Genomic DNA, 26,037 nt, shown 5'->3' on the forward strand with positions numbered 1-26,037 from the left:
TACAAAATAGTTAATTCATAAAGCTAACATATAATCAATTACATAAGTAATCATGAACTCACAACTTTCATAGGTTCAATGCTCATATAGTTTTTGTACATACCTGTACTGATACGTATCTATTTCTCACCATTTCATATCTTCAATATACCCGTTGAACCATTTGGAATACTATCATATACTCGGGAATCTCACACCTAAGTGCAAAATACATAGCTGAAGCTATCTCAATCTCGTATCTCATAAAATACTCACTCTCGAGCTATCAACAGGTCTGCTCACACAAGCTGACGGTCATGACGTAGCTAACGGTGCTACTCATACTAGCTGACGAGAATCCGCAACACATGCTGGATAACTCAGCCACCGTTAGGATGTATGGACCAGCACCCAAACACATAACCCCTAATGACATGTCATTCGTATCCTAATCTATTCCTAAGGTTCAATCAGGATTTCACATTACTGACTACTCGTCAAACATATCTGTAAGGTTGTATTCACAGTTCAATTCAACAATAAAGCATTTAAAACACAATTATATAAATGCTTATCAACATACGAACTTACTTTGATCGAAAAACGTTGGAATTGATCAACTAATCCAAAATTTTGTTTTCCCCCTGATCTAAACCCAACTTCGCTTTTATTGATCTATATGTAATCAAATTTAGCTTATTTAATTATCATTCTCTTCAATTTAGCCCAAAACGCATATTATGAAAACTTTACATTTTTACCCCTAATATTTTAACATTTTTATAATTTAGTCCTTAACTGATAAAAATATAAATTCATGCAATTAGGTCCCTACCCATGCTACCCAAATTTCTCTTACTACCATAGCAACCCATATTTTTCATTTATTTCACATTTCTACCACAAAATTTACACATTTCACAAATAAATCCTTAATTGACAATTTTACCAAAAATCTCTTAACAAATGTTGTTTATCTAATAACAACCATTTATTTTGTATCATAAAACATCAAAATATACATACATTCATCAATAGAAAAACCCTAAACCTTTAAAATTTTTGCAAATTAGTCACTGGGCTAGCTAGATTAAGCTGAAACGATCTCGAAAACATAGAAATGATTCATTTTATATCATAATAGCAAATTAAGCATAATGTCAGAAGCATTCGGTAAATCCATGCATCTACATATTATACGCATGATGTAATGTAATTATAAATTTAAATTTCCCACCCATCTATCCTTTTCGGCCTTGAGCATTGCTCGATATTTCATAGCACATATCAAGAACTAGCCATTCTGGATTTCCCAGTGAAGATGGTCATTCACTTACCGTTTATGATGATGACTTTTACTATAATAACTTACCATCCCGGTTACTCAGTTTTGATGGATTTTTGAACTATCATCCTTGTTTACCTGATTTTAATGACATTGTTGCTTACTTCGTGTAGTACTGACTTTCAATGTGGACTTAATTTGTCACTTTCTAATACAAAACTCCTACATCCTCTATATCCAATTTCATGTAATTATGCATATATGCTTTAGCATATTAGGCTATTTATCATCAATCAATGTTACATTCAATATTTCATACTATCATTCAATGGTATGTATTCATGCATTTGTTCACATCAATTTCACATATATAGTTAATTTATGTGAACTAAAAACAATTTCACATATAAAGTATCTTAACGCGAATTTAACAGACCTAGTTCAGCTAACACATATATTCAGGTACGCACACACAGGGTTAGCACATATGGTTCGCACCTAGTGGTTGTTACATATGGGTTTGCACCCAGAGGTTTTCACATATATGGGTTTGCATATTCATATATAAGTTTAGCATTAATAGCTCATAAAGGGTTTGCATAAGTATACTAATGGATCACATATTGATTCCTATAAGGTTTTGCATATGGGATCGCACATATCTGCTATGATTCACTTAGTGGATTTCGCATATATAACAGTTTACATAAGGGCTTGCACTTAGGGTTATCATTTATAAGGTTCGCACATTCCAAGTTTGCATATAGGGGTTCACCTATAGGGGTTCGTGTAACAGCCTAATTTTTAGTGGTGTCTGAAACAGTGATTCAAGATCACTAAATCTGACAAATGAGTTTTAAAATTAAATAAATAAATACCTATGAGTCATGTGTGATGGAAAAAGAATTTTTAGATTAGTGAATTTTGAGATTTTAAAAGATATTAACAGTAAATTGGGTTTTAAACGAGGTATCGAGACATCGAACTCATAAAACAAGCCCTAAATATTTTTAGAAATATTTATGGAGTATCATTGAAATAGTATTAAAGTTTCGTTAGAAAATTTTAACGTTTGGATAGCCAATTGGTTAAAAAGAACTAAATTGAAAAAAGGTACAAAATTAGTTAATTAGTGATTAAAAATTTTAAGTGACTAATGAAGAGGGTTTTAAAAGGCAATTAGACCCAAATTAAATGCGCTAGACAGTTTGGGCATAAGAATTAGCAAGAAAATAAGGAGAAATAAGGGCAAAATTGGAAATTTTGCAAATTAAACATATAAAACAAAGACTAAATTGAAAATCTAAAGATTTCTTCATAATTCATTAGGAAAAACGCCATAAGAGGTCTGGAACAAGCTGATTTTTCATATTTTCATACCATGTGAGTTCAATTCTTGCTATTTCTTTAAAATTCTTCATGATTTGTGACTTTTACAACTAGGTCCAACTATTAAATTCATTAGTTTTGATTTTATGGATGAAATTGAAAGTTACCATGGTTGAGTACTAGAATTTTATGATGAATAAACATTGGTTTGAAGTTTTAATTTTATTAAAAGATGGGTTTATTAAATGTTTTTGTGTAGAAATCTATTTTTAGGACTTAATTATGAAAAGTTGGGAATTAAGGTTTGATGCTGAAAATTCTGATTTTCAAAGGTTGTGAAGTAGTTTAAAATGATAGAATAAAGTGTTAATTGAGGAAAAGTCAGCTTAATTGGGGGGTGAATTGAGTAGGGACTAAATTGTAAAAACTATAAAGTTTGGGGTAAATGGGTAATTTTAAAAATTAAAAGGCGTAATGTAACACCCCAAACCTAGCCTAGACGTTATGACCGGATCCGGTGAGCCACATCGATGCGTTCAAAATGTTCCGTTTTACTTAGTTTGGAAAACTTATTTAGGGTTGTAAAAGATACTTTTTAAAGCAGGTTAAGGTGAATAGAAGCTGTGCACCAGGTAGGAAACCAGGAAGAAGAGGAGGTGAGTCCGTCGGACTGCTTAAGTACCAAGCTCCCTTCGGATCCAATCCTAGACATGCACACCACCATTGCTACACCTTAACGACTCGTAAATTTTGAGAAAACCGTCTGGTTATGTCTATCTTAAGAAAATGATTAAGTTTGAAAACGTTTGCTTAGCGGAAGTCTTACTTGTAATCGTGTTATTTTGAAATCCCTTGATGTTTTTGAAAACGCGTCCTAAAGCTAATCCATTTTCCTTAGTTATCATAGTTTTTTCATCATAATAAAATAAAATAATAAAAGTAAAACAAAACCATAAAAAAAATTAAAAGGCCTTATTACACTTAAAACCTAAAACCATAAATGAAATTAAAAGGACGTCCAATTCACCAGAAAGAAACCAGGTTTGTAGAAACATGTGGCCAGTCCGAATCCCTCGCAACTCCAAGCCCACTATGGTTGTGGATTACCTGCGAGGATGAAAATAAGGGGTGAGTTTTGGGAAACTCAGTGTGTAATCCAACCCAACCATAGCCTAAATCAGTTCAAACCACAGAGACAGAATAAGTTGGCCTCAGCCCAGAACAGATATCAGAATAAAGCCCGTAGGCCCAGAACAGACCAGAATGGATATATCATGCTTATGCAGAAACCCAACCATATCCAACCACATACACCCCATACCATCCTTTCACCATGTGGGGAGACTACTCAACCCACCCAACCGCTACACGCCACAGAAATATGCAGCCTGGCTGCCAGATACAGAAAATGTGACAGAGTCACCAGATACAGATATTTTGTGGCAGTGCCACCAGAACAGATATACGTGGCAAGGCCACCAGAACAGATACTTTGTGGCATAGCCACCAGGACGCTTCCTCCATAATATAACCCATGTCCCCATGCAACAAATATTCATTCATGGCATACGTCATACAGATTTAATTCATCATGCTTTTCAGACAAAATTAACCCTAGGGGTATAAAGGTCATTTTGCACACATAGGGGTATAATGGTAATTTTGCATACATAGGGGTATTCTAGTAAATCTAACTATTTCTAAGGTTTTCATGCATATCGTAGCCATTACTTTAGCCAGAAACACTTATCGAGCGTTCTTACCGAATTGGGCCCGTTGGCCCATTAACCTAGTTTTGGCCCATTAAGCCCAAAATATCAAAACGCACGAAATCGCGCGTACCACAGTTTTATAACTTCTGATTACCAGTAATAATTACCCATACGTCTTATGAGCATTCACACACTCGCAAGTGCCCAAAATACTGATTTTTTGGCATTTCGGCTTTTCAGCTTTTGCCGATCTATCCTATGAAAGGGTGTCAGTTACACACCTGTTTTCGGGATTTCCTCGTCGAGATCTAAACCTGAACTGCCTACAATTGAATCACTTACTATTACTCCAAATATCAAAAATACAGTTGAGTATCTAGTCCCTTACCACATTCGGCCAAACATGCCAAAAACCCTTATTGCTCTTACCTTACTGCCGAAAGATGGTTAACTCCAAAGATCCGATCGTTCCACCTGTCCAAGCCCTTGATCAACCACCTCTAAATCACGCTATTACCAAAACAAAATAGTTATTATGACCCCTCAGGGTTACAAGTCCAAATCGACAACCTCCCTAACTTTTAGGGATTTTGGCTTTTCTTAAAATATGTAAGAAGACTAAGTTTTGGTGAAGACTTACCACCGATTCCTTAGTGACTGATTCCAATGAGTTTCCCACTCGATCTTGATGTAGATCTAAGCCCTCAGATGATAACAAAAGTCGATATTTCTGTGACTTCAGTATTCGGCCAAGTCCCTTTTAATGTGGGGTTTTTCGGCTTTTTTGTAACTTGTGTTTAGAAAGGTAAAACGAGAGGGTCTTGGTATGGTCTTGTCGTCAAAACTTGAGGTTTTAGAGGGCTGGTGAATCGGCCACAAATGATGGAGAGCAGAGATGTGGTTTTGGTTAAAAGAAATCGGCACAAAAAGAAACAAGCTTTCGGGATTTCGGCTTTTTATGATGTTCAGCTTATAAGGCTAAAAATAAAAAGATTAAGGATGTGATGAAGAGTAAAGAGATAGAAGGGTTCAGCTATAGAGAAGGAAGAGGAGAAGGTAGATGGAGAAAAAGAAATAAAGAAAAGAGGAGAAGAAAAGATGATCAGAATTTCGGCACAACACACCCCAAATGTCGAAATTCCCACTACTACAATACCTAGCCGAATTTCCCATGCTAGAGTCCCTTGGCCGGCCACCTCTTGCTCTTTGATCAGCTCCTAGATTTCCTCCCTTATCTTTATCCTTATTCAATCCCCTTACCTTCTTAAACTCTTCCTGACAGACTTTTATTTCAGTTCCATTACTTCCCTTTCCTATACATAAAAAATTAATCACTTAATTTGCTGTCATTGTGACTTGAACCTGGGTCCTCCCCAAGCTTCCACACGCCACTAACATCCTTCCCAGTGGCGTCACATGCCACTTAACCACTTGCTTCCTTGTGATCCATTTTTCACAAATAATTCCTAGAAACCCAATTTATCAGAACCCTTTTCTCTTATAGAATTAAATTAATTAAAACTACCGGGTTTTATCCTAAGCTTGGGCTTTCTAGAGGCCCACCAACATGATTAATCCTACACATAACAAACAAAACACAGAATTTTAAATTTTACAACTTTTACAGAATTCCCGAAAATTGGGGCGTTACAACTCTACCCTCCTTAAAGAAATTTCGTCCTTGAAATTTACCTGATCCGAATAGATGAGGGTATTGTTGCTGCATTGCCTCCTCTGGCTCCCAAGTAGCTTCTTCTCTGCCATGGTTACACCAAAGCACTTTCACTAATGGTACCGATTTCCTCCTCATAACCTTAACGTCTATATCCAATATTTGTACAGGCTCCCCTTCAAAGGTCAAATCAGTTCGCACCCCAATTGTGACAGCCCTAAAGTGACCCTAGTCGGAAAGCAGTTTCGGGACCGCTAAACCGAGTCACCAAATTATTTGAATATGATATTTATTGTCTAAAATATGTGATTATGAATGTGTGAAAGTTTTAAGCTTCGATTTAGTAAATTGCATGTGAATTTAGTCAATAGGACTTATGGGTGACACTTCTGAAATGTGATAGGTTAATCTATAAGGATCTATTAGTGCATGTAATCAAAGGGTGGACTTGCATGTCAATTTCCCCAATTTAATTACTAGTGGCCGGCCATGACAAAGGGTGATGGGCAAAACATGTCATAGACATGTTATGTTGGTGCATCATGGGAGGAACAACAAAATAAAAAGTTAGTAATAAAGAAATGCAAAAAGGAAAATGATGAAAGAAAAAAAAAGGGATCATTATTCATGTTCTTGCTAGTCGAATCTAAAGAAAAGAAAAAGGGAACAAGAGCATTCGGTGATGAAAACAAGTTGTGTCCTTTGATTCTTCTTGGCCGAATTGAAAGGAGGAAGAAAGGAGTGAAGCAATCGGCCATCTTAGGTCAATATTAAGGTAAGGTGTTCATATTAGTTCTTGAAATTTTAGTTGATCTTGAGTGAGATATCAAGTTATTTTTTTTTTGTAACCCATGATGAAATTTTGATTTTGGATTGAGTAAGGTTTTTGACTATGGTAGTTAATAATGGTGAGTTTTGTTGTTTCATGTTAAAGTTAGGTGAATGATGATGGATGAGTGTTTGAACCATAAAAAGAATTCGGCTACCTTGTTATGAACTAGGGCCGAATGTGAGTTGGTTGTGGTTGAATATTGCATGCTTGGTAGAATGGTGGATGAAAGTGCCAAATGTGGTCTTTGGTTTGGCATGAAGTGATAAATAAAGGTTTAGAAGATAGCTTAAGTTAATTGATACTCACTAATGAGTTCGAATGGAAGCTTTGTTAAGTGGGAAATGAGTGGCCGAGAGAGAGAATTATGGACTATTGCTGAATGTATGTTGGATTGATAGAGTCTCCAAATTGATTTTATGTGTGTATGCATGACCGAATATAATCGACCACATGAGTAAAGAAATGGGTTATTTGACATGTGGTAAAAGTTAAGTGTTAAACGAAATGGAATATGTATCCTCGACCACATGAATGAGTACATAGGTTGATGTGTATGTTCGGCCATAGGTAAACATGTTGATGGCTTTATCTTGACTTAGAAAATTCGGCTAAGGTGAATATTGGCTAATATGTTGAGTTGATTCATGATTTCATATGTATGTGACTTTAGTGTCTAATGTATATATATGAGCTAAGTATCTTGAGTTCCTCTTTTGATGCTCAAATGATTAAATCAATTTATTTGTTAAATTAAGCTCAATACCAAAGGGGAACTAAATCCGATAAAGGGAAGGAAAAAGTGGTCGAATAGCCATCGAAATCGTTCGACAACATCCGAGGTAAGTTTTCGAGTAATGAGACTTAGTTTATGATTTGATTAAGTCATAATGTATGTGCATAGAGATCATGTTATAAAGCAAACTAAACCATGCTGTTTGTATGTGGCTAGTGAGCTGAAATGGGAATGCTTAATACGTGACTTGTGTTTGAACTCTAATTATGAAAATGAAATTAGATGTGTCATGATTTATTGATATGTGCATGAATGTTCGGATGATAACCGGGCTAAGTCCCGAGAGCATTTGAGCTAGTGGCTAATTCCGGGCTAAGTCCCGAAGGCATTCGTGCGAGCTACTATATCCGGGCTAAGTCCCGAAGGCGTTTGTGCGAGCTATTATATCCGGGCTAAGTCCCAAAGGCATTTGTGCGAGTTATTATACCGGGCTAAGTCCCGAAGGCATTTGTGCAAGTTACTATAACCGGGCTAAGTCCCGAAGGCATTTGAGCTAGTGGCTATATCCAGCTAAACTCCGAAGGTACTTGGTTTGAGAACGAGTGATCTTGCTGTAATAATTTAAATTGATACGCTCGTAAAACCCAACGATGAGGTACGTTTCGTATATGCATTAGGGTGGTGATTCCGTTTAAATAATATTCGCTCAGTAAATTAATGAGCTTCCGGCCTTGGCTAAGTTGATCTTTTGTGTATGAATATAAGGGTTGGTAATGTGAAGTAAGTATGATATTGAGAATTTGTGCATATGAGATTATCCGTTTAGCCATATGAATGCTATACTTTGGTTGTGTCTAATTTCATGGCTCAAACTTACTAAGCATTAAATGCTTACTCCGTTTCTTTGATTCTTTGTTTTATAGATTTTGGGTTCGTCAGCTATCGGACTCGGTATTGTTGAAGTCGAAGTCGTCCACACTACCAAAGCCCCTTTTTGGTACACTTTTGGTTGAACTTTGAAATGGCATGTATAGGACTACCCGTTTTGTTGTTGGTCATGGACCCTTTCGTTTTGTGTAAATTTGGATAGCCATGCAAAAATGGCTTATATACACTTTGAGCTTAGTATTATAATCGTCTTGTATGATGTTCATTAAGAGGTATGGAAATGTTTGGGAACGATTAGCCGTTGGAATGGTTAATCATGATCATATTTTGTGCTATATATACTAAAGGGCTAGTTGAATCATGGAAACTATGTAATAGGTAAAGTCTACCTTAAAAATAGATGCTGATAGCAGCAGTGACGTGAATGTGAAAAATCACTAAAAATAGTAGGAATGGAATTAAATAGTGAATAAATTATGTAATCGAACCTTGATGAATCTATTTTCATAGGAAAGTAACGAAACCATCCTATGAACAGTATATTATGAGATATTTAAGTTTTCGCGAAAATAGGGCCAGAACGGTTTCTGGATTCCCTATTCCGACTTTGGAAATTCATTATAAATTAACCAGAGATAATTAAAAGTCATTCCATATATTTATAGATTCCTTTTCGAGTCTAGTTTCCATAAAAACAAACGGCATCAGTATTGAAGCCCTGTACAGGGAGATATCTAGGTTGCAATGCAGGAAGGTCAGGGTAGTCGAACCCTGTAACAGGGGAGAATTTAACTAATAAACTGTACTAATTTGCTCGACCAAAAATTCTAGAAAAATTTTTTTAGATTGATATATGATTGTAGTTTCAGGGAAAAATTATGAAACTTATTTTCGAGTTTTGAAACTCAAAATATGATTTTTAAGGTGACAGTGACACAGTTAGTCAGCTGTCTGGAAATTTTTAAAATGGACTGTGAAAATAAGTGAATTAAGTCTGTTAACCCCTCGTGTCCGACTCCGGAAACGGTCTCGGGTACGGGGTGTTAGAATTAAATTGGTATCAGAGCTACGGTTTAGTCGATTCTAGGACTACCGTAATACGTGTGGGTCTAGCTATACATGCCATTTTGTGATTATTTGATAGTGTGGTGATTTCTGACATTTGCAAATGTGTTTATTTATAGTAATGGATCTCGATCCCGACCGAGTGGTAGCTGATGATCTTGACTGTGTAGCGCCTGCTCCCGCACAAGGGACAGCGCCGGCAGACGCTCAACCTATTGCTAGCAATCCGAATGATGAGGCTAGGCAAGCTTTTTATAGCGTGATGAATGATTGGTTCAACCAATACATTCGAACTAATACGGCTGTTCCACAACCTCCATTCCCGACTAATGCCACCCCCGCACCTACAATACCTCTGGCAACTGACCAAATAAGGTCAAATAAGCCCCCAGTTGACAGAATCCGAAAACATGGGGCTACTGAATTTAAGGCTACGGATAGCGATGATGCCGAGCAAGCTGAATTTTGGTTGGACAACACTATTCGGGTACTCGATGAGCTATCTTGCACACCCGATGAGTGCCTAAATTGTACTATCTCCTTGCTACGTGATTCTGCCTACTATTGGTGGAATACGTTGACTTCTGTTGTGCCCATAGAAACAAACGGTATCAGTATTGTAATAGGGGAGACTTTAACTAATAAACTGTACTAATTGGCTTGAGAAAAAATTCTAGAAAAAAATTTGTGGATGGATATATGAGTCTAGTTTCAGGGAAAAATTATGAAACTTATTTTCAAGTTTTGAAACTCAAAATATGATTTTTAAGGTGACAGTGACGCAGTTAGTCAGCTGTCTGGAAATTTTTAAAATGGACTGTGAAAATAAGTGAATTAAGTCTGTTAACCCCTCGTGTCCGACTCCGGAAACGGTCTCGGGTACGGGGTGTTACACCAATTTCTGCAACCGACACGACATGAGTAGGGTCAGAATGATAACGCCTTAACATGGAGACGTGAAAAACATCGTGAACCCTGTCTAGCTCTGGAGGTAATTCCAACTGATAAGCCACTGGGCCTACTCGCTTCAAAACCAGATAAGGCCCAATGAACCGCGGACTCAACTTGCCCTTCTTGCCAAACCTTAGTATCTTCTTCCAAGGTGAAACCTTCAAGAAGACCATATCGCCCACTGAGTATTCAATCTCCTTACGCTTCAGATCTGCATACGACTTTTGCCTATCAGACGCTTCCTTTAACCGATCTCTAATTAACTTGACCTTATCCTCAGTATCTGCCACCAACTCAGGTCCAAGAACTTATCGCTCCCCCAGTTCAGTCCAACAACTAGGTGTTCGACACCTTCGCCCATACAGTGCTTCATAAGGTGCCATTCGAATACTCGACTGATAACTATTGTTGTATGCAAACTCTACCAAAGGCAAGTAATCCTCCCAACTACCTCGGAAATCAATAACACATCCCCTCAACATGTCTTCCAGAATCTGAATAACTCTTTCCGATTGACCATCAGTTTGGGGATGGAAAGCCATACTAAAATTCAATCGCGTTCCCAACGCCTCATGCAACTTTTGCCAAAACCGAGATGTGAATCTAGGATCCCGATCAGAGATAATCAAAACCGGAACTCCATGCAGTCGCACAATCTCCGCCATATACAACTTGGCAACTTCTGAAGAGAAAAGTCTGTTCGAACAGGTATAAAATAAGCCGACTTGGTCAACCTATCCACAATTACCCATATCGAGTCTTTCTTCGATGGTGACAAGGGTAGCCCACTCACAAAGTCCATGGTTACCCTCTCCCACTTCCAAAGTGGTATTTTACTGGCTGCAATAATCCAGAAGGTAACTGATGCTCAGCTTTCACCTGCTGGCATGTCAGACATTTCCCCACAAATTCAGTTACCTCTCGCTTAAGTCCAGGCCACCAATACAGTTCTCGCAAGTCATGGTACAACTTATTCCCTCCAGGATGCATGGCACAAAGTCCCCATGAGCTTCCTTCAAAATTGACTGTCTCAAGTCAGAGTCCTTCGGAACACAAATTCTACCTCAAAAACACAGAACCCCATCATCATTTAACCTAAACTCAGAAGTTTCCCCTTTCTTAACTTGTTGAAAACGAGGGACCAAAGATTCATCTTTCAACTGCTTTTCCTTAATCTGATCCACCCAGGTTGGCCTTACTTGCAATTCAGCCAACAGACTTCTATCATCATACAGACTTAGACGAGCAAACATTGCTCTTAGATCAGTTACAGCTCTACGACTTAGAGCATCGGCTACCACATTAACCTTGCCTGGGTGATATTCGATTGAACAATCATAATCCTTAAGCAACTCGATCCACCTCCTTTGCCTAAGGTTCAGTTCCTTCTGAGTCAGGAAATACTTGAGACTCTTATGATCTGAGTATATAATGCACCTTTCCCCATACAAGTAGTGTCTCCAAATTTTAAGCGCAAAGATCACTACTGCTAACTCCAAATCATGAGTAGGATAGTTCCCTTCGTGAGGCTTAAGTTGTCGAGACGCATAAGCAACTACCTTACCCTCTTGCATCAACACACAACCCAAACCTACGTGTGATGCATCACTGTACACAGTAAAATCTTTCCCAGACTCTGGTTGAATTAACACAGGTGCTTCAGTCAGAACTTTCTTCAACCTCTCAAAAGCTTCTTGCTGCTTCTCCGTCCATACAAACGGTACTCCTTTCCTTATGAGTTTTGTGAGAGGTGCTGCCATCACCGAAAAACCTTCCATAAACCTTCTGTAGTAACCTGCCAATCCTAGGAAACTTCGAATTTCTGAAACCGACCTAGGTGGCTTCCATTCCAAAATTGCTTCAATCTTTCGAGGATCCACTCTAATCCCCTCTGCAGAGACCACATGCCCTAAAAAGGTTACCTCCCTCAACCAGAACTCACACTTGCTGAACTTCGCATAAAGTTCCTTCTCCCTTAACACTTGCAACACAGTGCGGAGATGCTCATCATGTTTTGCTTCAGTCTCAGAATATACCAGAATATCGTCAATAAAGACGACCACGAACCGATCCAGAAATGGTTGGAACACACGATTCATCAGATCCATAAACGCTGCAGGAGCGTTTGTTAGTCCAAATGGCATAACCAGAAACTCATAATGACCATAACGAGTCCTGAATGCTGTCTTATGAATATCTGCCTCCTTGACCCTTAACTGATGATATCCAGATCGAAGATCGATCTTGGAAAATACAGTAGCTCCTTTAAGCTGATCGAACAGATCGTCAATCCTCGGCAGAGGGTACTTATTCTTAATCGTCAGTTTGTTCAACTGGCGATAGTCAATGCACATGCGCATCGTCCCATCATTCTTCTTCATGAATAGCACCGGTGCTCCCCATGGAGACACACTTGGCCTAATAAAGCCCCTATCCAATAATTCCTGAATTTGCGCCTTTAACTCCACTAACTCCTTCGGTGCCATCCTATATGGTGCAACGGACACTGGTGCTGTCCTAGGCAACAGGTCGATTCCAAATTCGACTTCTCGGTTTGGAGGCAATCCCTGTAGCTCCTCTGGAAAGACATCTTGGAACTCTTTTACAGTTCTAACCTTATCCACTGTCAGCCCCTCTACATCTGTTTGACTTACAAATGCCAAATAGGCCTCACAGCCTTTTCGAATCCAGTTTTCAGCCCTCAATGCCAATATCACATTAGACAAATAGTCCCTTCGCTCACCTATCACCATAACCTCATCCCCTTTTGTGGTCCTTAGCACCATTCGCTTAGCAGCACAGTCCAGAGTCGCGTTACGCTTAACAAGCCAGTCCATTCCCAGAATGATGTCAAATTCTCCAAACGGCAACTCTATTAGATCGCCAGGAAAGATCCTACCTTGAGTTTCTAAGGGTACATCCTTATACAGCTTGTCTACCCTAACCGAGTGACCCAAAGGACTTAACATAGATACCCCACTCACTATCTCCCCAGAATGCACTCCCAAAGACCCAGATATGGCACACGCAACATAAGAATGAGTAGATCCAATATCCACCAAGGCAGTATACGGCATATTAGAAACTAAAAACGTACCAGTTATGACATCAGGTGCGTCACCCTCCTCTCAAGGATGAGCTGTATACACCAACGCTGGTTACCGAGCCTCAGCATTTCCGGCTCCCCTGCCAGGCGCCCCTCGACCTCGACCATTTCTATTCCCATTTCCGCCCCTACCTTGTCCACATCCTCTCGGTGGTTGTGGTCCACCTCTCATGGGTTGAACAACCCTCTGTACAGCAACCTGAGCCTGATCAGCTCTCTGTGGATAGTCCTTAACTCTATGCTCCATAGATCCGCATCGGAAACAAGCACCAGAACGTTTCCTACACTCACCCAGGTGTACCTTACCACAATCCCCATAGATTGGCGGTCTAACCACATTCATCGGAACGGCTCGAACTGGCTCCTCCACTCTCGCCCTTTTGGCATTCTTGTTTGCTGCACCCGAAGGTCCAGAATCCCTCCGAAAATGGTTCTGATCTTTCTCACGGTTCTGCCTCTCAGTACGCTTTACCTCCTAAGCGATCTTAGCTTTTTCCACCAGAACCGCGAAGTCACGCTCCCTCTGCGGAGCAATCAGCACCTTAAGGTCACCTCTGAGTCCATCCTCAAAGCGAAGGCTACGCTCATACTCCGTAGCAACTATTCCCACAGCATACCTACTCAACCTCAGAAATTTAGCCTCGTACTCAGTGAGAGTTTTGCCTCCTTGGACCAGTTTCAGGAATTCTTTCCTATGGGCGTCCACATAACTTGCCCCGACGTACTTTCCTTTAAAGGCTATCTTAAACAACTCCCAAGTAACCCTATCAGCTGGGGTTCCATCCCTCACGGTGAGCCACCACTGATAAGCCTCATCTCGCAACAACGATACGGCCCCCTTCAGCTTCTGCTCCACAGAACAGTCAAAGTCATCCATAATTCGTTCCGTGGCCTCCAACCAATATTCTGCCACATTCGGGGCTACACCAGACACACCCCTAAAGATCTCCGCTCCGTTAGCCCAGAGTCGTTCAGAAATCGACCCTCAAATTTCGTTGCCCGAACTTGCCCCGGCAACCCTTTCCAGAACTCGAAGCATTGCCTGCGACAGGGCGTCACCCCGACACCATGATCATGAGATTCCACTTCCGTTGCCGAAGGTGCCGGTGCTTCTGCCGCTGGCATATGTCCTGAAGACGAAGATCCCGCTCGAGCTCTTCCTCGGCCTCGTCCACAGCCTCTACCTCGAGCTGCTCGCATACTCATATCGTATAATCTGATTAAGAATTTTATGCATTAATTTTAGCATTCCAGTGATTATTACAGATGTTTTATGATTCAAACAGTAATTCAGAGGTGGTTTTCGTAGAATCGATGTCTAGCTACAGTTTCAGTCTTTTAGCAAACTTTTCTAGGGTTTCAGTAGCAACCTATCTAGAGTATTTCAGTACAGACATATATTTCAGAATATATTCAGAATTATTCAGAATACTTACAGGCTTGGGCTGGAGATTCAGAATGCCACCTTCAGAAGTCCAATTTTAAAAACTGATTTTTTTTTTGAAAATCTTCGTTTTTGTAAACCCATTCCACAGCCGAGTTGTTGTAGCTTGGCTCTGATACCACTAAATATAACACCCCAAACCCGGCCTAGACGTTATGACCGGATCCGGTGCGCCACATCGATGCGTTCAAAACGTTCCGTTTTACTTAGTTTGGAAAACTTAGTTGGGGTTGTAAAAGATACTTTTTAAAGCAGGTTAAGATGAATAGAAGCTGTGCACCAGGTAGGAAACTAAGAAGAAGAGGAGGTGAGTCCGTCGGACTGCTTAAGTACCAAGCTCCCTTCGGATCCAATCCTAGACATGCACACCACCATTGCCACACCTTAAAGACTCGTAAATTTTGAGAAAACCGTCTGGTTATGTCCATCTTAAGAAAATGATTAAGTTTGAAAATGTTTGCTTAGTGGAAGTCTTACTTGTAATCGTGTTATTTTGAAATCCCTTGATGTTTTTGAAAACGCCTCCTAAAGCTAATCCATTTTCCTTAGTTATCATAGTTTTCTCATCATAATAAAATAAAATAATAAAAGTAAAACAAAACCATAAAAAATAATTAAAAGGCCTTATTACACTTAAAACCCAAAACCATAAATGAAATTACAAGGACGTCCAGTTCACCAGAAAGAAACCAGGTTTGTAGAAACATGTGGCCAGTCCGAATCCTTCACAGCTCCAAGGCCACTATGGTTGTGGATTACCTGCGAGGATGAAAATAAGGGGTGAGTTTTGGGAAACTCAGTGTGTAATCCAACCCAACCATAGCCTAAATCAGTTCAAACCACAGAGACAGAATAAGTTGGCCTCAGCCCAAAACAGATATCAGAATAAAGCCCGTAGGCCCAGAATAGACCAGAATGGATATTATCATGCTTATGCAGAAACCCAACCATATCCAACCACATACACCCCCATACCATCCTTTCACCATGTGGGGAGACTACTCGACCCACCCAACCGCTACACACCACAGAAATATGCAGCATGGCTGCCAGATACAGAAAATGTGACAGAGTCACCAGATACAGATATTTTGTGGCAGTGCCACCAGAACAGATATACGTGGCAGGGCCACCAGAACAGATAATTTGTGGCATAGCCACCAGGACGCTTCCTCCATAATATAACCCATGTCCCCATGCAACAAATATTCATTCATGGCATACGTCATACAGATTTAATTCATCATGCTTTTCAGACAAAATTAACCCTAGGGGTATAAAGGTCATTTTGCACACATAGGGGTATAATGGTAATTTTGCATACATAGGGGTATTCTAGTAAATCTAACTATTTCTAAGGTTTTCATGCATATCGTAGCCATCACGTTTAGCCAGAAACACTTATCGAGCGTTCTTACCGAATTGGGCCCGTTGGCCCATTAACCCAGTTTTGGCCCATTAAGCCCAAAATATCAAAACGCATGAAATCGCGCGTACCACAGTTTTATCACTTCTGATTACCAGTAATAATTACCCATACGTCTTACGAGCATTCGCACACTCGCAAGTGCCCAAAATACAGATTTTTTGGCATTTCGACTTTTCGGCTTTTGCCGATCTAGCCTATGAAAGGGTGTCAGTTACACACCTATTTTCGGGATTTCCTCATCTAGATCTACACCCGAACTGCCTACAATTGAATCACTTACTATTACTCCAAATATCAAAAATACAATTGAGTATCTAGTCCCTTACCACATTCGGCCAAACATGCCAAAAACCCTTATTGCTCTTACCTTACTGCCGAAAGATGGTTAACTCCAAAGATCCGATCGTTCCAACGGTCCAAGCCCTTGATCAACTGCCTCTAAATCATGCTATTACCAAAACAAAATAGTTATTACGACCCCTCAGGGTTACAAGTCCAAATCGACAACCTCCCTAAATTTTAGGGATTTCGGCTTTTTCTAAAATATGTAAAAAGACTAAGTTTTGGTGAAGACTTACCACTGATTCCTTAGTGACTGATTCCAATGAGTTTCCCACTCGATCCCGATGTAGATCTAAGCCCTCAAATGATAACAAAAGTCAATATTTCAGTGACTTCAATATTCGGCCAAGTCCCTTTTAATGTAGGGTTTTTCGGCTTTTTTGCAACTTGTGTTTAGAAAGGTAAAACGAGAGGGTCTTGCTATGGTCTTGTCATCAAAACTTGAGGTTTTAGAGGGCTGGTGAATCGGCCACAAATGATGGAGAGCAGAGATGTGGTTTTGGTTAAAAGAAATCGGCACAAAAAGAAACAAGCTTTTGGGATTTCGGCTTTTTATGATGTTCAGCTTATAAGGCTAAAAATAAAAAGATTAAGGATGTGATGAAGAGTAAAGAGATAGAAGGGTTCGGCTATGGAGAAGGAAGAGGAGAAGGTAGATGGAGAAAAAGAAATAAATAAAAGAGGAGAAGAAAAGATGATCAGAATTTCGGTACAACACACCCCAAATGCCGAAATTCCCACTACTACAATACCTAGCCGAATTTCCCATGCTAGAGTCCCTTGGCCGGCCACCTCTTGCTCCTTGATCAGCTCCTAGATTTCCTCCCTTATCTTTATCCTTATTCAATCCCCTTACCTTCTTAAACTCTTCCTGACAGACTTTTATTTCAGTTCCATTACTTCCCTTTCCTGTACATAAAAAATTAATCACTTAATTTGCTGTCATTGTGACTTGAACCTGGGTCCTCCCCAAGCTTCCACACGTCACTAACATCCTTCCCAGTGGCGTCACATGCCACTTAACCACTTGCTTCCTTATGATCCATTTTTCACAAATAATTCCTAAAAACCCAATTTATCAGAACCCCTTTCTCTTATGGAATTAAATTAATTAAAACTACCGGGTTTTATCCTAAGCTTGGGCCTTCTAGAGGCCCACCAACATGATTAATCCTACACATAACAAACAGAACACAGAATTTTAAATTTTACAACTTTTACAGAATTCCCGAAAATTGGGGCGTTACACGAAAGCATAAATTGAATTGGAATTGAAGTAAATGCTGATGAGTAAATAATTTTATATTCTAGATCAAGAATCGGAAGGTAAACGAGGAAAAGGAAAAGTTACCGAATAGTCCCTAAAATATTATAACTTTTACAAATTGGCCCAAGTAAGTTCATATGGTTGAATTGTACAATTATTTGTTAAAGTAGAAATTATGAGATGTCATCTACATGTAGTTATTGTATTTTTAATAATATGAAACATTATAAAGATCGAATTGGAAGTTCAAATTGAGGAAATGCAAGATTGAGTACGTTCGTGTTATGACAATATATGAATTGACGAATAAGACCATGGTTAATTGGTGGAAAAGTTATGACACGTAGGTATGGTATTATCCATACTGAGCTATAATACGTAGGTATGATATTATCCATACTAAGCTATAATACGTAGGTACAATATTTCCTATACCGAGTTGTGAAACGTAGGTATGGTATTAACCATATTGAGTTGTGAATCATGGCACTGAACATACGACGTATTCAAAACCGTAAGCCATCCCTTAATTTAACATGTGTGGGTAAGTGATAGTTGAGGCTAAGTGTTGAACTATGAATTGATATTTGGGTATTGAGCTCAATTAAGTGAACTTCTTGTTTGAAATTGTATTTAGCAGGAATTTAATGTTTAATATTATTTATTGAATTGGTTGTGAATACTTAGTAAGATTGTTGTTATGAACCTATGAACTTACTAAGCTCCCAAAGCTTACTTTTTATGTTAATGGTTCCTATAGATTTGTGTGATATCGGTGGATCGGATCAACACATTGGGAAGTACTATCCAGAGTTACACCGGTAGATTTTGAATACAACTTTTGATTTATATGGCATGTATAGGATAGGGTCGAAAGATGTAGTTTTGAAATATTGGTATTTGTATGTTTGAATATCTATGCTTTGAAGTTATTTTGGTAAGGTAATGAATGAAACCGTTTTGATAAATTAGGATAAAATAGAAGTATTATGATATATTAGTAGATGAAAAACTTGTGTTTTGGTTGGTTGACGAGTTTGGACATATTTGTGTATTTGAATGTTGTGTGCAGATAGATTATAAAAAGGGTGAAAAATGTGGTCTTAAAATGGTCTATTTTTGTCCACACGGTTAGACACACAGGCATGTGTCTAGGCCGTGTGTGACACACGGCTTGCCCCATGGGCATGTGTTGTAGCTGTGTGTCCCCTGCACCTTAAAATTTAGAAGCTGAATGCTCCACACGGCCTAGCACATGGGCATGTGACTTGGCTGTGTGACTTCAATTTGTTCATAGGATGTAAGTCAGAGACTTACACGGGGTCAGGACATGGGCGTGTGTAACCACATGGGCTGCCCACATGGGTGTGTCCCTAAGCCACACGGGCGTTTGAATAATGTATGTGTGAAAAATTTTGTAGTTTCGTAAAAATTCCTCTGAGACTTCAAATAATTCCCGACTCAGGACTAATATTCATATTGGGCCTCGAGGGTCCATTTAAGGGACGGTTTGAATGTTTTCATTTATGAATGGTAAATTTGAATTGACTTGATTATACATATTTAGTTATCCTCGATAATACTCTGTAATCCTGTTCCAGTGACGGATACGTGTTAGGGGTGTTACAGTTCGTATACAGAGGCTCGCCTATAGGGGTTCACATATAGAGGCTCACTTATAGGGCTTCGCATACAGGGGCTTACATGTAAGGGGGCTTATGTACAGGCTACTTACTTTCTAACACTACAATTGATCATACATAATGATTTAAGTTTAGATCCCACTCTTGGTTTGCAAACACAAAAGCCTTAATTTGGGTGAGGAGATCGATAATCTACTAGAAGGAGAGGGATATTTAATGTATGATAATCTATTAATTATCTTAAGGCATGATTAGTGAAAATAATGGGTTAACTAAAGCTAATTCAAATGTGAATTGAGGACTTTGCTTGAGGGCAAGCAAATGCTTAAGTGTGGGGATATTTGATAAGTGTCAAAAGTAACATATTTTGGCCTCATTCTTAGTGCATTTGTAACACCCCTAACCCGAATCCAATCGCTGGATTAAGGCTAAGAGGTATTACAGAACTAAACATTTAATTATCTCATTCACATTGTCAATAAATATAAACAGAGATTGAGCTGAAATACGTACTGTTATTTAAGTTATACGCCATTTTCGCATGGCCAAAATATTTACAATTTCAAAACATCGTTATCATCAGCCTAACCTATACATGCCATATCAAGTCCAAAATATAACTGTACCCAAAAAGATCGATAGTGTGATGAACTGCTGACGATCCCCGAGTCGGTGGCCAAAATCAACAATCTATAAAATAGAGAAATAAAGAAAGAGTAAGCTTTCAAAGCTTAGTAAGTTTTAAGCATCACAAACAATTAAAGACTTATGGAAAATCGAAACATTCATTTAAACAGACTTATTCTCAATTCAAATTGCTTCATGGCCGAATACACATAAACATATACATAAATTTCTCAGCACATATTTTTCTTCTACTTAAAGTTCATACGATGCATTTAAATCAAATAATCTCATATATTAACAACATTTGACCGAATATGTCATTGTTTTACTCATAGATATAACAATCATTCACACTTAAGTATCATTCTTTAATACTAATAATTCACAAAATCATTGATTGAACGAACATGAGTACATAAAGAAATTTTAACATATAATTCATATACAAATATACCATGACCGATTAAATCATTCTCATATTCGCAAATATAACCATCAATCATATTTATATATATTCTTCTTTGATGTTAATGATTCACTTCGAAATCAATTCACCGATGAGTAAGTAATTACGTACCTGAACATCTTAAATGTATAGTACTTACTCGACGATGATTTACTGCGAACATTCAATATCGTAATCTTACTTAACTTACTGGCATTAAGCTTGTCAGATCTTAGAACTTGAAACCAATTACCAGCACAAGCCTGCGGGAATTTAAACCCGGTATAATACCAGCTCGAAGCCTACGGGACTTTAGCTCGGACATATTTCCAGCACGTAGCCTGCGGACCTTAAGTCCGGTATAATTCCAGCATATAGCCTGCAAACCTTAAGTCCAGATATAATTCCAGCACATAGCCTGCGGACCCTAAGTCCGGGTATAATTCTAGCACATAGCCTGCGGACCCTAAGTCTGGATAAACATCACTGAATGTCATGCATACTTATTCGCAAGAAAATTCAATTCACATAACATCTCACAATCATAGTTCATTTATTCCATTCGAATAATAGCATAACATGGGCACCATTCATATAACTTTTGGCTCAATAACATACATAAGAATATATGTCCATTTTACTTTCGAAGCTTAACTTCTAATGTCTATTCAGCTTTAAGCCTTAAACATAAATTATTTGTCACTCAACTATATTCAAATAGGATCAATAGATCGCAGTACAGTTATCATACACATATCAAGACATTATCAATCACGTACTAAATGTGACTATTCAAAACTTACCTCAGATATACTTGAACGGTTGCGGAAAGGCTACTCAATTACTTTCTCTTTTCCCCTATCCAACTTCGACCCTCTTTGCTCTGGAGTTTAATTAAAACAAATAGATTTGTTTAATTACTTAACCAATATTATTTACTTATTAATCACATTCGGCAATCACATATCAAATTCAATATGTATTATAATTTATATAAATATGCCATGATTCAAATTTCATATTTATTTATAACCGAAAATGGCAAGAACTTATCAAGCCATGAAAATCACTTATAGCTCAAACACAAAATGATCATATAACCCTAATGACCGATTATTCAACTTATACCTAGTTCGCATACACAAGCAAAACCCACATAGCTTATCTTGCTTTCTTATACACAAATTTAACCATCGCAAATATTTTATCAAGAAACACCTTAATCATTTTAGCCAAATTTTCTATTACCAAAAAAAATCACATATATATAACACTACTCATTACACATATACATCAACTATCAAAAATTCCCACTCCTTAGCTATTGCCGAATGCTTATATAAGTCTTGAGTCATCTTTAACACATTTATCAATCTTCTAATTCAACTTAATACAAAAATAATATCATTTAAATAGCGAACACCAAAGCATTTGTTCAAATGGACCTAGCCGAATACCCCACTTAGCTAAATGATTCACACAAATCACTAATAGCCAACTCAAATTCATCCTTAATTTCTCCTATAACAAAATTCATCAAAATTTAATAAGAAAATACATCAAATTCCATGACCAAATTTTCATTTATAATAAAACAAAATCCTTGCATCTCGTCAATATGTCCAATTGTATAAATTGCTTAATTCATCACCTAAGCAACATGAAACTCCATTACAATCACAATTATTCATTCCTTAAAACCAACATTCAACTATCAATAATTTAGAAAAACTCATGTAAATTGTCGAATGCTATATCCTCAACCAAAACTAAAGTTTTAACATGGGCTACGTAGGAAACTATGTAATTAACTAACTTTTCACAAGAAGTTGAAGATAGCACATGAAACATACCTTAATTTGGATGCTAAAATAGCCGAAAGTTTGATCTCTCCTATCCCCTCTTTTTTTTTTTAAGAAATCGGCAATAAAGAACAAAAGTAATTAACCTTGTTCTTTTCACCCATTTACTTATTTTATTATAATATAAATTGTTATTACATATTATAATACATTTATATATATAAATACATATAAAATTTATACTTTTTCAACTACTAAACCACATGGCCGGCCACTATAAAAAAAATGGCAATTTGACATGCACATCCTTATGATTTTTAAACCATATAGTAATAAGCCATCACATAAATACCTAGCACATTTTCAAAATTCTCACACAAGTCCCTTTCAATAAATTTCAATCAAAGCACCACAAATTCACATATGCATTTTCACACAAATTAAGCACGAAATTTAACATTCAATTATTTTCATAATTCGGTTTAGTGGTCCCGAAACCACTTCCTGACTAGGGTCAAATTAGGGCTGTCACAGCATTTTTGGGTGATTATGTGACTTTAATTGTGAATTATACATTCCTAATCCTTTATATTCATATTTTTATGCTTAATAAGGCGTTTGGAAGCAATAAGAGTGAGAAAAGAGTGGAAATTAGAACTTTGGAGCATTCTAGAAGCTGTGCACATGTAGCAAGTTTTCAACAGCTGCGTGTCCAAGGTGTATCAATCTTGGGAGTTGTGTTGAATGAGGGCTATAAGTTATGATTTTTAAGGTTTCTTTTAGCACTTTAATATGTTATAAATAGGGAAATGAAAAGGAAATAAGGCAACCACCAATGGAGAACACGAAATTACCTTGAGAACACCATTGAAATTCCAAGTAATTTTCCACCAAGATTCAAGAGTTCAAGTTGATTTTGAAGGGAGTTATCATGAATTTATTTTATTCTAGTGGTTATATTGTATTTTTGGTGTTTACTCTTGCCATTATAGATTAATTCTCTTGATACCTAGAGGAGATGAACCCTAGGATGAATTCTATTGTTTGATTTCTATTTTTATGTAATAAAATCTTAGTCTCTTTGTTTTCAATTATGAATACTCTATTATTCTTGGGTTAACAATTTTAGAGTATTTGTAACATCCCTTACCCATTCTAAACATCGGACTCGAGTAATAAGGTGCTACAACATAATTCAACAATTCAATAAATACCTTACTTAATGAAAATTCAATTATTTATCAATAATTTATGGATATAATTAAATATATTAAATAATTAAAATTCCACAATGACCTAATTACAAAATACAAGCATATAGTAAGATTGGATTCTAAAATTATGAACTTAAAAGTCAATATTGGAAATTTACAGATGGTATCAATACCAAATCGATACCAAAATTCAATTTTGTTTACTTGAAAATCAATGGTATCGATATTTATTTTATGGTATCAATATTTTATGAAATATATGTTTGTTTTAAAACTTTTCATATGGTCAAGTATCGATACCTAACATCAAAATGGTAAAATTTAATCTTTTAAGAGTTTATACCATGCCAAATTTACCTAGCAATCAAAAAACAATAATATCATCTATTCAAACACTTAAAATCTACCCAATGTGCTCTCATTGACACCGTAATTCAATATTTGAAACAATATCACATTTCACACCAACTAACAACATTCAAGTTCATATATTCATACATAAAACATACATATAAAATTACCATAATTCATATATTCAAATGCCATAAGACCTTTCCAAATGACCAAAAACAAGTTTACATGGCATATACACACCAAAACTAAAATAATATATATATATATACGCAATTACTTATCTACATTGTACTAATTAAAGTTATACCACATGAAACCATTACTCAATTTATGCACCTAACATAGTTATTAAATTTATACTAACATATATAAACACATTAATTATATATATTTTCAACCAAAACACAAAATGTACATTAACATACAAAATAGGCTTATAACTTAAAAGACTTCTTAGGTACATGTTAGAAACCAAAATAAAACATCACCAAGAAGTTGAGTCTGAGATTATCTTTGGATGCTGAGTCAATGTGCAAACCAAACTTTTCTAACCTGCACATGAAATTTAAAAGAAAATATTGAGTATAACTCAGTTGCATTTCTATAATACAAACATTACTAACAAAATATTATGTATGTAAATATTCAATGTAAGACTATAAGTTTTTATACAAATATCTATTCAAATGTGTAAATTCATAAAACTTCCATCAATTATAAGCACTTTACTAATGTTAATACATGGCAATTTCCATTCATACATATTCATTTCATATATATATCATTCTCCATTTCAAATTTCATTTCATATGCTTGCCATTTCAAATTGATACTCAATTTCGTCATTTATTTTCCCTATTAACATGACTCAGATCAGGACGAATATATGGATCCAACCCACACACCAGTGTGACACCTAATGCCTCATTGGATAAATCTGAAGCAAATAGTTGCACACAACACTATAAATAAATTTGACACCCAATGTCTCATCGGTTAAACCGAAGCAATTTGGCACTAAATGCCTCATCAACTCATGGTTGAAGTAACCCTAAACTCTTCCTATCCTATGGCATGCCAATTATACCTAACCCTACCCAAACAGTTAATAGTGTAACTGTAACACCCCCTAATCTGAAACCGTCACCGGAATAAGGTTACGAGGCATTACTAGACTTATACACTAACATTTGTACAAAACTAAGTCATAAATTTTACATTCCAATTCAAAACCTTTCAAATTTCACCATAAAGTCCCTAATATGGGTCTATGGGACCCAATACATGATTTAGAAGTAATTCGGGACTAAACTGGCAACTTTGGGAATTTTTCCTTGAAGATAAGGGCACACGCCCGTGTAGCCTGGGAATGGCCGTGTGGCCAGCCCGTGGGCAGATCTGACTTGCACACACGACCATGGGAATAGCCTGTGTCACAAAAACAAAGAGCCACACGGCCTGAGCACACGCCCATGTGACTTGGTCGTGTGAAAACATGATTTTTGACCATTTTTAAGCTATTTTCCTAAGCTAAGCACATCTAATTCATGCCCAAACATTTACTAATTATTAAATCAAATATCATTCATTATGCCATTCAAACTTAGCAAATATTCATTCATTCACTTCAATACCTCTTAAGGATTATGTACCACAATTCATATCAAAATTATACTACATTATCATACTAGTCAAACTCATATAAGTTTAACTTCCAAAATATGCATATTTCCTACCATGCTTCAACAACTTTCATGATTATTCACTATCATGTACAAAATAACACCTTAACAACCTAGGTACATGCCATTTTACCAAAAGAAAAGTATTCACCACTTTAAGTCCTGGATTGGCTTGGATGCTGAGTCATTAACTTTCTTTCGTACCTAATCCTGTGCAAGGAAAACAAACCGTACGC

This window comes from Gossypium hirsutum, chromosome A03 (genome assembly GCF_007990345.1).
Source record: "Gossypium hirsutum isolate 1008001.06 chromosome A03, Gossypium_hirsutum_v2.1, whole genome shotgun sequence".
In the NCBI taxonomy this organism is placed as follows: Eukaryota; Viridiplantae; Streptophyta; class Magnoliopsida; order Malvales; family Malvaceae; genus Gossypium; species Gossypium hirsutum.